The sequence below is a fragment of the Mus musculus genome, chromosome 12 (assembly GCF_000001635.26).
Source record: "Mus musculus strain C57BL/6J chromosome 12, GRCm38.p6 C57BL/6J".
Lineage (NCBI taxonomy): Eukaryota > Metazoa > Chordata > Mammalia > Rodentia > Muridae > Mus > Mus musculus.
In genome coordinates, this window is record NC_000078.6 from 76,467,057 (window position 1) to 76,480,409 (window position 13,353).

Genomic DNA, 13,353 nt, shown 5'->3' on the forward strand with positions numbered 1-13,353 from the left:
GCCTTTGGAGGTCCCAGTTCTCTTGCTGCCTAGAGCAGTTCTGAAAGAGTCCCTCTAAAGCATTTGACAGTCCTAAGGGTGGTGAGGGGAAAGCCAGCTCAGAGATTTCCTCCTCAACGCTGTCACCTCATAGTAATAAAGCATAATGAAGGCGTGGAAGTGGCCGGCTGTTTATTTACTGTCCCACCCCCATTGTGCAAAGACATGGCAGGATTTCCAGGCATCACCTCATCGTCTCCCTCTTTGGTGGCACAGTGAACGACTGGATTTGTTCTCAATGCTCACTGGTGGTTAAAATCCCACATCAGATGTGGGCCCCACTGAAATACTTGTCTCAGGCTTTTCAGTTATCCTGCTATTTCATCAGAACCTGGAGTGTCCTCCCTGCCCGTGTTGACATCTGCAGAGTGGTATTCTGGGAAATGACTCACACCGGGCTCTCCTCAAGGCGCATACACCACGTTTGCTGGTTTCCCTGGGTGAAACAGTTTTGTTGATGATTTCAGGGAACCAACCTGACTTCACTGAGCACAGAGTCAAGAGGAAAGGCACAGAGAGAAAGACATTGCCCAGGGTTTCCACACACGGATCCTGTAGGTTCAAATACCCTTGAAGCAGAGGCAAAGGTTAAACATACATTAAGAAGCAGTGAATATTTTAGCATTTATTACTTTAAAAAGTAGTTGCTCGAAAACTAGGCACGGTGGCATGTGCCTGTAACCCAGCATTTGGGAGGTAGACGCGGGGGGATCATAAATTGGAGGACAATAGCAACTTTGAGGCTAGTCTAGGAGATGGAAATCTGTCTGTCTGTCTGTCTGTCTCCTTCTCCCTCCCTCTCTCAAAAGTAAAAGAAGGAGGAGGAGGAGGAGGAGGAGGAGGAGGAGGAGGAGGAGGAGGAGAAGGAGAAGGAGAAGGAGAAGGAGAAGAAGAAGAAGAAGAAGAAGAAGAAGAAGAAGAAGAAGAAGAAGAAGAAGAAGAAGAAGAAGAAGAAGAAGAAGAAGAAGAAAAAGAAGAAGAAACTGTTGCCTGTGTTTGTCTTATGTTTTTTGGCACTTGAGTTTGAACCCGAGGCCTCGGCATGCCAAGCGCCTGCTCTACCTCAGAGCTCCCCCACAGCTCTGTAACTTCACTTTTAACAGTGGTTGTGTTCAACAAGTGGCTCTCAACTAGAGAACTACTGGAACTAAGTGAGGCGGCTCCACCGACCATAAAGCTGTGTCTAGCCTGGATATGGGAAATTCGGGCTCTGGCCACGAGAGAGCTGCCCAGGCAGCCCAAGCCTCTAAGAGATTTCAGTGTTGTGTTTTAGGGAGCTATGGGGTGGGGTTTTGCTGTTGTTTAGGCTTTTTTTTTTTTTAGATAGGGTGTATTAGTTAGGGTTCTCTAGAAGAATAGAACTGATATATATATATATATATACACATATATATATGATTTATTTATTCTATTTATATGAGTACACTGTAGCTATCTTCAGATACACCAGACAGAATAGGACATCGGATCTGATTACAGATGGTTGTGAGCAACCATGTGGTTGCTGGGAATTGAACTCAGGACTTCTGGAAGATCAGTCAATGCTCTTAACCATTGAGCCATCTCTCCAGCCCAGAATTAATATATTTTAAAAGTGGATTTATTGCTGGGTATGGTATCCTCCACTTTTAATCCCAGCACTCTGAAGGTACTCAGAGATAGAGATCGTTTGAGGCCAGCCTGGTCTGCACATAGAGTTCCAGGTATGTCAAGACTACACAGTGAGATCCTGTCTTACCAAAGAGCAGGCAGGCTATTAGATTGTCTGGATAGTCCACCAAATGCCGACTAGCACGGGAGAGACTAAGAATCTGCTGGCTGCCCAGTTCATGAGGCTGAATGTCTCAGCAATCCTAAACCAGTGCCATAGGCTCAAGTTTTCTTGGAAACCACTGGTCTGTAATCTATATCAGAAACCAAAAGACAGATTTCTCCCCTCTTTATAACTTTCTTAGCAAAGATGATATATCGGGTTGTTAATGTTACTATAACAAAGCACAACAAAACAAGCCGATTTAAACAAAATATTTTTTTCATGGCTCTAAAGACAAGAAAGCTGAGTTCAAGCTGTCCATAGGACTAGAAGGATGGGATTGGGTCCAGGCTGCTCTCCTTGACTTGTAGATGGCCATCTGCCTGCACTGTTTTTCCAGATCCTTCTGTCTGTCTGTCTGGTCTCATCCCCTGAGGAATGCTACCTGACTTTGAACTTGCTCTCTGGCAAGCCGTATTCGTTTCCTCATGAGGCCCTTTTGTGTTTATGTTGAATACATCCCACTTTGACAACCTCTTCCCACTACACATGTTTTTATAGAGGAATTTGTAAGCTGAAACAGAGCAATGACCTACTTGTTCTCAATAGCTTGTCCCTTACCCTAAAGCACAGAAACCTGTTCCTAAAATGGGTGGAGACTCGCAGAGCACCCTGATTTAAATGGAAAGAAAATATGCCAGTCCAATGTATTCCGAAGCGCCATACCCGTCCCATGGCAACCAAATCCCATGGGCTGGGCCCTTCTGCCAGGCCTGAGAGCAGACACCCTGCCTCACCGCAGTCGGTGCAGAGCTTGTTTGCTGTTCTCATCAGAACACCAGCGTGTTAATGCTTGTCATTCCCTACCCTACGTGGAACTACAGCACGGGCTAGTGGGTCCTTGTCCGTGAGAAATGCCAAACCTGCAGGAGGAGCCAGGAGCCATTGGCAATACAAAGCAAAAGGCTGCATTCTGCATGCTGGGAACAACAAGGAGGTTCAGTCCAAACCTGGGTTTAGCTGTGCTGAGCATGCATGCCATGCTTGGCCGCAACCCCACTCTTGAGTAGTGTCCCTGCTAGTCTGCTGGAAGTCCTCTTACCAAAACACTAGTCCTGATTGTGGGTAGATACAGACTAAGGCATCCTTGTAAGTACAGCATTGCTCACACAGGATATTTGAGAAGCCCAGAATTCCAGGGAACAGAACACACGATCCTGTTCTTGTGATTCAGTAAAGACCTTGGACAAAACTGAGGGGCCTTTGGAGAGTTCCACTAACTAGTTACTTAACTAGTCACTTAACCAAGCCCATCACATGGGTTTGTTCTGGCAGTGACTGCAGTGTGGCCAAGAAGAAAGAGCAAGCCGTTGGTTCCTGATAACTTTATAAATATGGGGACTTTGGACGAGTTAACTACATTTAGCTCTGTCTGCCTACTGATAACATGGTCTGATATAAGGAGACGTGTATCGATACAGTCCTGAGTCTAGCCATCTGGTAGCAAACAAAGGGGAGGCTTACTAAAGTAACGTTTGCCCCAGCATTTCAGAGCATCTTCAGCCTGACGCTGACTCCTTCGTCCAGTAACAGAGGGGATGTTTGAGGGTACCCGATTAGAAAGCAAACATTTTACTTTAAAATTAATATGGGGCTGGTGTGGGAGGGGAGGAAGGGAAGGTGATAGCGCAAGGCTAGCCTGGGCTATACAGAAAAACCCTATCTCAGAAAATGAGTTGGTTTGAATGATTGCCCTCCCCCATAGGCTCAAATATTTGAGTGCTTAGGGAGTGGCACTAGGTGGTGTGGCCTTGTTAGAGTGGCTGTGGTCTTGTTGGAGGAAGTGTGTTACTGGGGGGTGGGCTTTGCTATTTCAGAAGCTCAAGTCAGACTGTGCGGCTCTCTTCCTGGAAACTCTCGGCTCCTCCAGCACCATGCCTGCCTGTGTGCTGCCATGCTTCCTACCACGAGGATAGTGGACTGAACCTCTGAACCTGTAAGCCAGCTGCAATTAAATGCTTTCCTCTGTGAGAGTTGTCTTGGTCATGGTGTCTGTTCACAGCAATAGAACCTTAACTAAGATAACAAACAAAACGCAAGTCATCAATTAGTATGAGTTTGCGCGTAAGCTGTTTGGGGGGGCAGGTATTAGAAAAATTACCGCAGGGCATTGGTGGTGCACACCTTTAATCCCAGCACTTGGGAGGCAGAGGCAGGCAGATTTCTGAGTTCGAGGCCAGCCTGGTCTACAAAGTGAGTTCCAGGACAGCCAGGGCTACACAGAGAAACCCTGTCTCAGAAAAAAAAAAAAGAAGAAGAAGAAGAAGAAGAAGGAGGAGGAGGAGGAGAAGAAGGAGGAGGAGGAGGAGGAGGAGGAGGAGAAGGAGGAGAAGAAGGAGGAGGAGAAGAAGAAGAAGAAGAAGAAAAGAAAAATTACCACAACGTTTCTCAGCATATTAATATAATGGTTATAGAGCCTCCTAACTCACTCCCTTGTTCCCATGGTATTATGCACAATTTCAATACCTTGTTATTATATTTTACATTTACAGTAGGAAGCTCTTTAAAACCTGATTGTCTTCAAAATTAAAAGAGTATATCGCCCATCCTAGGACAGTAGCTGCTTTCTTGGACCTCAGGCAAAGAGCTGGTGAAGCCCCTCTTGGTCTGCAATGTCTTTCTCGCAGCAAGCAGTTGTCACTTTGAGTTAGTCATTGACAGGACTATCTTCTCCAGAAATGTGATTGGTTCCTTCATGAGACCCATAATAAAGATGGACAGGCCCAGGCTGGAGCAGCCCTGGGATGTGCACTGGAAGTGGAGCAGGGAACCGACCTGCAGTTGATGGGGCAGGTGACTGGGGTGGGACTGAAGTGTATCTGGATGAACAGATCTATGGAGAAGGTCACATACATGGGAGTTTAGGCAGCTGAGGGCATCCAGCAGGCAGGAAGGAGGCCCCTGTTCCCGACCCTGTCATTTTCACTAAGGCCTAATTTGTTTTTAACCAAAATGTTAAAAAAAAAAAAAAATCATGTGTATTCTGGCTTGGTAGCTCAAGCCTCTAGGACAGGTAGATGTTTGTGAGTTCAAGGCCAGCCTAGTTTACATAGTGAGTTCCAGGACAGCTATGGCGAAAGTAGAAAGACCATGTCTCTAATTAATTAATTATAAAATTATGTGTAAATGGACAAAATTATAAAACTGAGGGCTAGGGGAGTATTTCAGTGGTAGAGCACTTACCTAGTATCCACAAGGCTGTGGGTTCAATCCCCCCCCACACACACACACAAAAATGCAAGCAGGTGCTATGGTCTACTTCCATAAATCTGTCTTCTCATCTCTAGGCATCTGTGGAGAGAATTCCATGGGTTCTGCTGCTGCTATGGGAAACACTGCCACCTGCTGGGCATCTTTACAATGTCAGCATACTCCGTTTTCTACCCCCACAACCAATCCTCCCCCACCATCCCACCCCACCCCACCACCACCACCCCGAGAGTGAGAGGATCTAACGGCTGGCTTTCATAGTGGCTTCCGGGAGAAGTTATTCAACTGACCAGAATGTAGACATTATTCAGCTAGGAGTTCATTTCATGTAACCATGGTGGTTACTGTTTTAAATGAAAAATGTAACCCTTGCTTCCTGACAGAAATCCACTTTTTCCTGACAGTTATATTGCCTCCAGACAAATGAAAGCCACAGCTGGGCATGAAGGCACATACTTGAAATCTCCGCATGCAGGAGGCTGAAGGATCACAAGGTCAAGTCCAGCCAAGGCGACATAGCAAGACTTGAGATGGCTCAGTAGTCAGGAGAACCTGTTGTTCTTACAGTGGCCCTGAGTACTTTCCCAGAACCACATAGTGCTTATACCTCCAGAGGGTCCCATACCCTCTTCTGATCTCCTTAGCCACCTACATACATTCAAGTGCACATAAAATATAAAAACATACACATAAGTAAAAAATCAATAAATATTTTTAAAAGAAATAATTGCAACCAGAAAGACAATATTAGATTCAATAAGCAAGACATTTTCCTAGACTTTTCCTATATGGTTGTAGGACATGGGGCAAGCCTTAACTTAGTAATAACATCTACTCCGTATTGTTATAAAAACTAAAAACTTGTGGCACATAAGTTTGATAAGTTGCTGCTTTTATTCAAGCACGATAACCTATTGATCCATTATGACAAACAAGCCCCTTTGGTCTCTTTGAAAGGGGGGCCCAGCCCTAAGTGAGGTACAGACAGTGGAAATCTTCCCTTACAGTCCTACCTTCCTGTTATTCCAGAATTACCATTCTCTGCTGCCACCCTTGGTTTCAGGAAAACAAACAGAAACAAACAAAACAAAACAAAACAAAACAAAGCAAAACAACCTCACACCCTGGGACACACACTAAGAATTCCGATGTGTGTATCTGAAACAACCCTAAAGGTCCACAGAGGAGGAGAAATGGCCCAAGGCCCATTGGCCCTTGGAGGTCAGTTTGCTTTCAACACTTTTATTTCTGGTCTAAGAATTTTTGGTTTAGGCTACTGATTAAAGCTCCTGTGTGAGCCGGGCGTGGTGACACACACCTTTAATCCCAGCACTGGGGAGGCAGAGGCAGGCAGATTTCTGAGTTCGAGGCCAGCCTGGTCTACAAAGTGAGTTCCAGGGACAGCCAGAGCTACACAGAGAAACCCTGTCTCGAAAAACCAAAAAAAAAAAAAAGGTTAAGTGATTCTGCAGCAGGTGAGAGAGAGAGAGAGAGAGAGAGAGAGAGAGAGAGAGAGAGAGAGAGAGAGGAGTGTCAAACAGGAACTAGATTGGTCACACAGATTGTGGTCTTGGAGAAGTGGAGAGGCCCAGAGAATTGGTTCTCTTCTACAACCATGTGGGTCACCATGATGACTCTCAGGTGGTCAGGCTTGGCAGCAGAGAGAGAGAGAGAACTGTTTGCAAGCTCAGCCTGTCAAACATCTGCCAAGAAGATCGAGAAGAGAAGAGGAGGCTGGAGATGGGGGAGGCTGGGGGAAAGGAAAAAGGAAGTTCTCCAGGGGATCCCCTCGACTTCCTCTGCCCCCTCTCCATGCTGGACATGACGTGGGAACATGCAGTCTGACCTGAGGCCTCAGATAGCTCTGGAAGGCAAAAACTCACTCAGGCCTCCCACAAGGGCGGTTCAGACAATGGAATATCCTGCTCCAGGTGCAAATGGCTCCCTAACGTCTGGCCATGGCGTGAGAACATTCACACGCCAGCCTTCTCCTTCGTCTGCAGAAACACGATTCACACAGAGCTCACGGTGGAAACAGGTGTCTTCATATGGTGGATTAAAAAGACTTCATTCTGGAGTATTCTGACTCTGGAAGTCATTGAAACAAACACTGCAGGCATCTACCCAAATATAATCAGGGTCTGTGTAAAACAGAAAGCAGGAGCAGTCTGGCCATACCCAAGCAGCTGGCAGTATTTTGCATGTTCATGATTGGGCGTTACAGACAGGCTGAGACTCGCCCTCAAACTCAGCTAATCAGAGCTCAGCTGTACTCCAGGCGGGCCATCTAAGTTCAGTGACTGAACCATGGTCCTATTGGCCACTGCTTTGTAAGAGACGGGCGCGGTGGTGCACGCCTTTAATTCCAGCACTTGAGAGGCAGAGGCAGAGGCAGAGGCAGGAGGATTTCTGAGTTCGAGACCAGCCTGCTCTACAGAGTGAGTTCCAGGACAGCCAAGGATACACAGAGAAACCAAACAAACAAAAAGACAAAACAAAACAAAAAAAGAAAATTAGTTCAATCTAGGAAGTAGATAACTGGTGTTTGGCAGCAGAAATTAAATAAAACCTACTAGACAGAAACACTACAAGAAGTAGATAACTGGTGTTTGGCAGCAGAAATTAAATAAAACCTAGACAGAAACACTACAAGAGCAAAAGATGTGAACTGTATCGTTCCAAACATGAGGGCAGGGGGGTGGGGCTGGTGGTGGTGGTGGCAGGGTCTGATGGATTGTGACATTGTCTAGGTCTATGTGACATTGGCTTTGGGGGTTTCACAGCTCCAGTGTGGAGATCAGAAGGATCAGAGGACAGCTTCCAGGAGTCTGTCCTCTCCTTCCCCCACGTGGGTTCCAGGGACTCAGGTTATCAGGTTTGGTGGCAAGTGCCTTAACTCACTGAGCCATCTGCTGGCTACATTGATGTTATATAGGATTTGACAAATTTACAGCACACGTGTCCAACATAACAACACCATGACAGAATAGTTTGAAGACTGGTGTGGTAGTGTACACCTAGAATCTCAGCACTTGGGAGTAGAGGCAGGAAGGAGGTCAGGAGTTCAAGGCCAGCCTTGACTACATATCAAGTTTGAGGCCAGCCTGAGTTACTGGAGACTCTGTCAAAACAAGCAACATAACAACACAGAAAACAAAGAAAGGGGAAAAACAAACAAAGGGGGAAAAAACAATGAAAGCAAACAAGCGGGAACTTTCCTTGCCTGAAACCCTTTGTGCTTGGACTCATTTCTCTCTCATCCTTAACGACCTATCTTATTATGTGTAGACTGAGTTTTGTTATTGAGTCTAGGCTGCCCTTCAGTCATGCTCCTGCCTCAGCATGAGCCACCACACCTACTTCCTCCATGTCTTTACAACTCATTTATATTGCCGCAGAGTAATAGTCGACTATACAGACGGCACCACAGTTCTTCAGTTTGACTTTCAATGCAGTATTTTCAGATTAAAGTAGGCTGGAGGAATGGGCACTGATTCTGGACCTGGTGAACTTTACTGCTCTTTGCAGTATTGTGAGACGGCAGGGAAAGGCACAGGCCCTCTTTTAAAGGATATGTTTATTAATTCTTTGAGAATTTCACACAATGCATTTTGATCATATCTACCTTAACTCTCCCAGATCCATTTCCTGTCTCCCCACTCTCCTATCTCCAGGTCCTTTTTTAAAAACAACCCACTGAGTCTAATTTGTGCTGTCTGTCCATATACTCCTGGGTGTGGTACCATCCCTGGAGCATGATCGACAGGTATCTTATTATATAGCCCAGGCTGGCCCCTAACTCTTAATCCTCTTGCCCCAGACTCTCTCAGGAATGCTAGGATTATATGTGTTAGCATTTCTTCTAGGCTCCGCCCAACAGTTACCTAGCAACAGCCAGGTGGGAGCCTGGCTTGCTTTAAAAGGTGCTTTAAAAGGACTGTTTGTCTCCCACCCTCACCCCACCCCAGCCTCTCTCTCTCTCTCTCTCTCTCCCCCTCTCTCTCTCTCTCAGCGGGGCTGAAAAGGGAGTAGAGGCAGAGAAAGAGGAGGGGACAGAAAGGGAGAGAAGGAAGGGAAAAGTCAGGGCCAGAAACACATGGGGAGAGAGAGGGAGGAGAGAGAGAGAGAGAGAGAGAGAGAGAGAGAGAGAGAGAGAGAGAGAGAGAGATTGAGGCCAAAGTCTTTTTATAGCAAGCCAGACTCTTACCTGGCTGTTGCTAGGTAACTGTTGGGCGGAGCCTAGGAGAAATGCTCACATTATGTATGTGCCACCACACCCAACTAAATTACCAGTTTTTAAACTACCACAATTGAAAACATGTGATGTCAGCAAAAACACAGATAAATAAGATGTCCCTAGATAGACCCACACATAAGCAGTCTCCTGCCTTAAGCCTGAGGTCCTATGTCATTCACTGGGAAAAAACATGGTCCTTTCAACACATGACACTGATCTCCTAAGTATTCGCATGTTCCCTATATCACTCCAAATGCAAAAACCATGTCCAGATCAACCACAGACCAAATCGTAAAAGGTAAATGACTAAGACTTCGTTTTGTTTTGTTTTGAGACAGGGTTTCTCTGCATAGCCCTGGCTGTCCTGGAACTCACTTTGTAGACCAGGCTGGCCTCGAACTCAGAAATCCACCTGCCTCTGCCTCCTGAGTGCTGGGATTAAAGGCGTGCGCCACCACGGCCCAGCTTTGTTTTGTTTTGTTTTGCTTTGTTTTGTTTTTTGAGACAGGGTTTCTCTGTATAGCCCTGGCTGTCCTGGAACTCACTCTGTAGACCAGGCTGGCCTCGAACTCAGAAATCTGCCTGCCTCTGCCTCCCGAGTGCTGGGATTAAAGGCGTGTGCCACCACGCCCCGAAAGACTAAGACTTCTAAAAGATAACACGAAACATCTGTATGATCTTGGAAGAGCCACTACACAAAAATTCTTAGCCATTAAAGATTGAAAAAAAAAAAGACATAGTTCATTAAAATGTAAAACTTCTGTAAATCAAAAATACTTTTAAGGGCTGGTGAGATGGCTCAATGGGTAAGAGCACTAACTGCTCTTCCGAAGGTCCTGAGTTCAATTCCCTGCATATGGTGGCTCACAACCATCTGTAATGATATCTGACGCCCTCCTCTGGTGTGTCAGAAGATAGCCGCAGTGTACTTATATATAATGATAAACAAATCTTTTTAAAAAATACTTTTAAGAGAAGGAAAAGGAAATCTACAGGAAGTAAGAATACAGCTGTGTCAAAATAGTTAAGATAAGATAGGCGTACAGATACTTTCTTCAAATCAATAAGATAAATAAAGGGATAAATTGACTGACTGTTCATAGAATGGGCTGTTTCCAGCAATGAAAGAGAATAGAGGGCCGTATCAAATCACCACCCGGGTGAATCTCACAGATGCAATTTAGACAGAAAGAGTGAGCGTGTCTTCCTCAGGCTGTCTTTCTTCATCTGTCATGATAGACATCAGGCTGGTAAGGAGGCTCACGAGTGTGTAAAGGTAATTGCCATGTGACCCAGAGGACCTACGTTTCATTCCCGGAATACAGAGTGACAGGAACCCATGCCTACCATGTCCTCTGATCTTTCTTTATATGTGTGCTGTGGCATGCACGCTAATAATAATAATAATAAATAACATGTGAAGGCAGTAAAATGACAAAGAATCAATAAAAGTGGAGCCATAAAGGGAAGGAACGTGAACAGGAGCCTTGTGCACACGTGGAAGGGTCACCTCTTCTGTGTTATGGCACAGAATGAAAAGAATGAAAACAGTTTTTTATATGCCAAGCCACGGAAAATTGGGGAGAGTCTTTTTTTAAAAATTGAACATCTTGCATTTTCACATACATTTCACTTTGTGTGTATGGTGATTTGCTTGCATGTCTGTCTGTGTGCCACATTTGTGCCTGGTGTGTGCCACATTTGAGGCCAGACGAGGGCATCAAGTCCCCTGGAACTGGAATTAACAGATGGTTGTAAGATGCCATGCGGGTGCTGGGAGTTGAGCCCAGGTTCTCTGATAGAGCAGCCAGTCCTTTTTACCACTGAGCCATCTCTCTAGCCACTGGAGTGGTCATTCCTGCACCAGCATTAATTACCCTACGTCACAGACAGGGCCATACACAGTTACATGGTAAGAGCAGGTAATGTCAGAGTATGCAGAACAAACAAACAGAAAACCTCTGAGGCTTCCTCCCTGAGGCTGGAGGTTGAGTGGTGGGTAGGATTTACAGAGTTCCAGGAGTGAGATCCTGCCAAGTAGACACAGAGGCAGGGGGCTGATGCTGTTGGACAACAAATTGCACAGATCCTGCAGGGGGCAGGTAATGAAGACCTGCTTCCATGGGAACCTTGTGGGGCTGTGAAGGAGAGCGACTCCTTTCTTAAAATAAAAGATCTGCCACCCTTGATCCAAAATTAGGTAAGGACTCCGTGCAGTTTCACTCGAGATGCATGCGATTCCTTTCTGCTGACAACACGGCCCATTGTCTCGTCTCTGTGTAATTACAGTATCTGCTTTTGAGAGAATTTATGGAGTCTGATGAATAGCTTAACTTTATGTCTTTCTTTAAACTCCCAGATGTTCTGACTAGATTCCAACTTCCTGAGTTCCCAGTGCTTCCCAGAGCTTCTGGTGAAGTTCTCGTCCACCCCAGGACATTCCGATTCCCCCCCCCCCCCCCCCCCGCTGAGAAATAAGAAAACAACATCGCTTCCCTGAGGGCGGTGAGCTCCATCCCTGAGCATTGGAATCTCCATTTTTGGAAAACTGTTTACCAGGGTGTAAGACTCGGAAAGGAAATGTGTCCATGAGCCTCCTGGGAAAGACTAAGACCTCAACAAGTCTGCTGCGCTCCTCAGCTTCTGAGAGGCTCGTTCTGATTAAACACCGACTTGAAATAAAAGCATATGTGCTCAGAAGTCAAGGATGTGAGGGACATAACAGAGAAATGTGCCACCAACCCCCTCAGACCAGTCCCCCAACTTTCCAGTGGCTATCAATACTTTGTCCCTTGTTTTCCTCATCACCTCTCTCGGTTTGTTTTATTTTTGTCAATAGAGCTGAAACTGGCAAACCATAACTCACTCCGTGGGCCAAATGCAGCCTGCTTCCTGCTTTATAAATAAAGCTTTACTGGAATACAGCCATGCCCACTCCTGTACATGTTATCTCTATCTGCTTTTGCTCGGCACCCCGAAGGCTGAAGAACTGTGACAAACTTGTTGCTTACAGATTCCACTAGGTGCCTCCAGGGACCTAGCAAAGGCTTATGTCATCACATGCCGCAGGGTCCAGATGCACCAGGTGTGGGATCTCCCTCTCTCTGTCCTTCTCTGTGACCCATCCTCTTTTCTCTGCCTTCATGGCTCTGCTCCTATTTGTCTGTCTGTCTACATGTCTATCCATCTGCCTCTACGCTTTCTCCAGGTCCTCCTTCCTCTCCCCTTCCCCCAATAAACCTCCTTATACCAGATCTGTTGCATGGGGTAATTATTCAGGGGCACACCTTGGCACCGGTCTGCAGGTACTCCCTCACCATAAGACAAACCATGTGGCCTTCAACAGCTAAAATGTGAGCTATTTAGTCCTTTCCAAAAAGAAAAGAAAAGAAAAGAAACTTGTCAACTCTTACATTAGAAATTTAAAGTGGGGACTGGAGAGATGGCTCAGTGATTAAGAGCACTGACTGCTCTTCCAAAGGTCCTGAGTTCAATTCCCAACAGCCACATGGTGGCTCACAACCATCTGTAATGGGTTCCGATGCCCTCTTCTGGGGTGTCTGAAGACAGCTACACTGTACTCAAATATACATAAATAAATCTTTAAAAAAGAAAGAAATGCAAAGTGACTGCTAGGCATGATGTCATCTCACAAGCATGTTCCAGGGAGATCTTGCTTTGGCACTAGAATCAAGAGCCAATGAGCTCTGAGCATTACTGTGTTCTTTTTTTGTACCCATGTCTGAGATGGCCTGAGAAACTTGGCTGCATCTGTGTAACCTCAGTAAAGCTGGCTGTGGTGCCCAGGGCTTTTCTTACCTATTGATACATAGCAAATGACGCTGAAGACTTACAGGTTTTCAAGAAGAGTAAGAATTTGTCATCTCACACAGTTCTGGCATTTGGGAGTGGCTCCGTTGAGCAGTTCTGGCTCAAGAGTCTTGGCGGGGGCTAAAGGATGTCCTCACATACTTGACAAGTTACTCTGACTGTGGGGGAGGCTTGCTTGCTACAATACAGATTCCTTCATGAGACTATTCAGGTTTCCTCACAA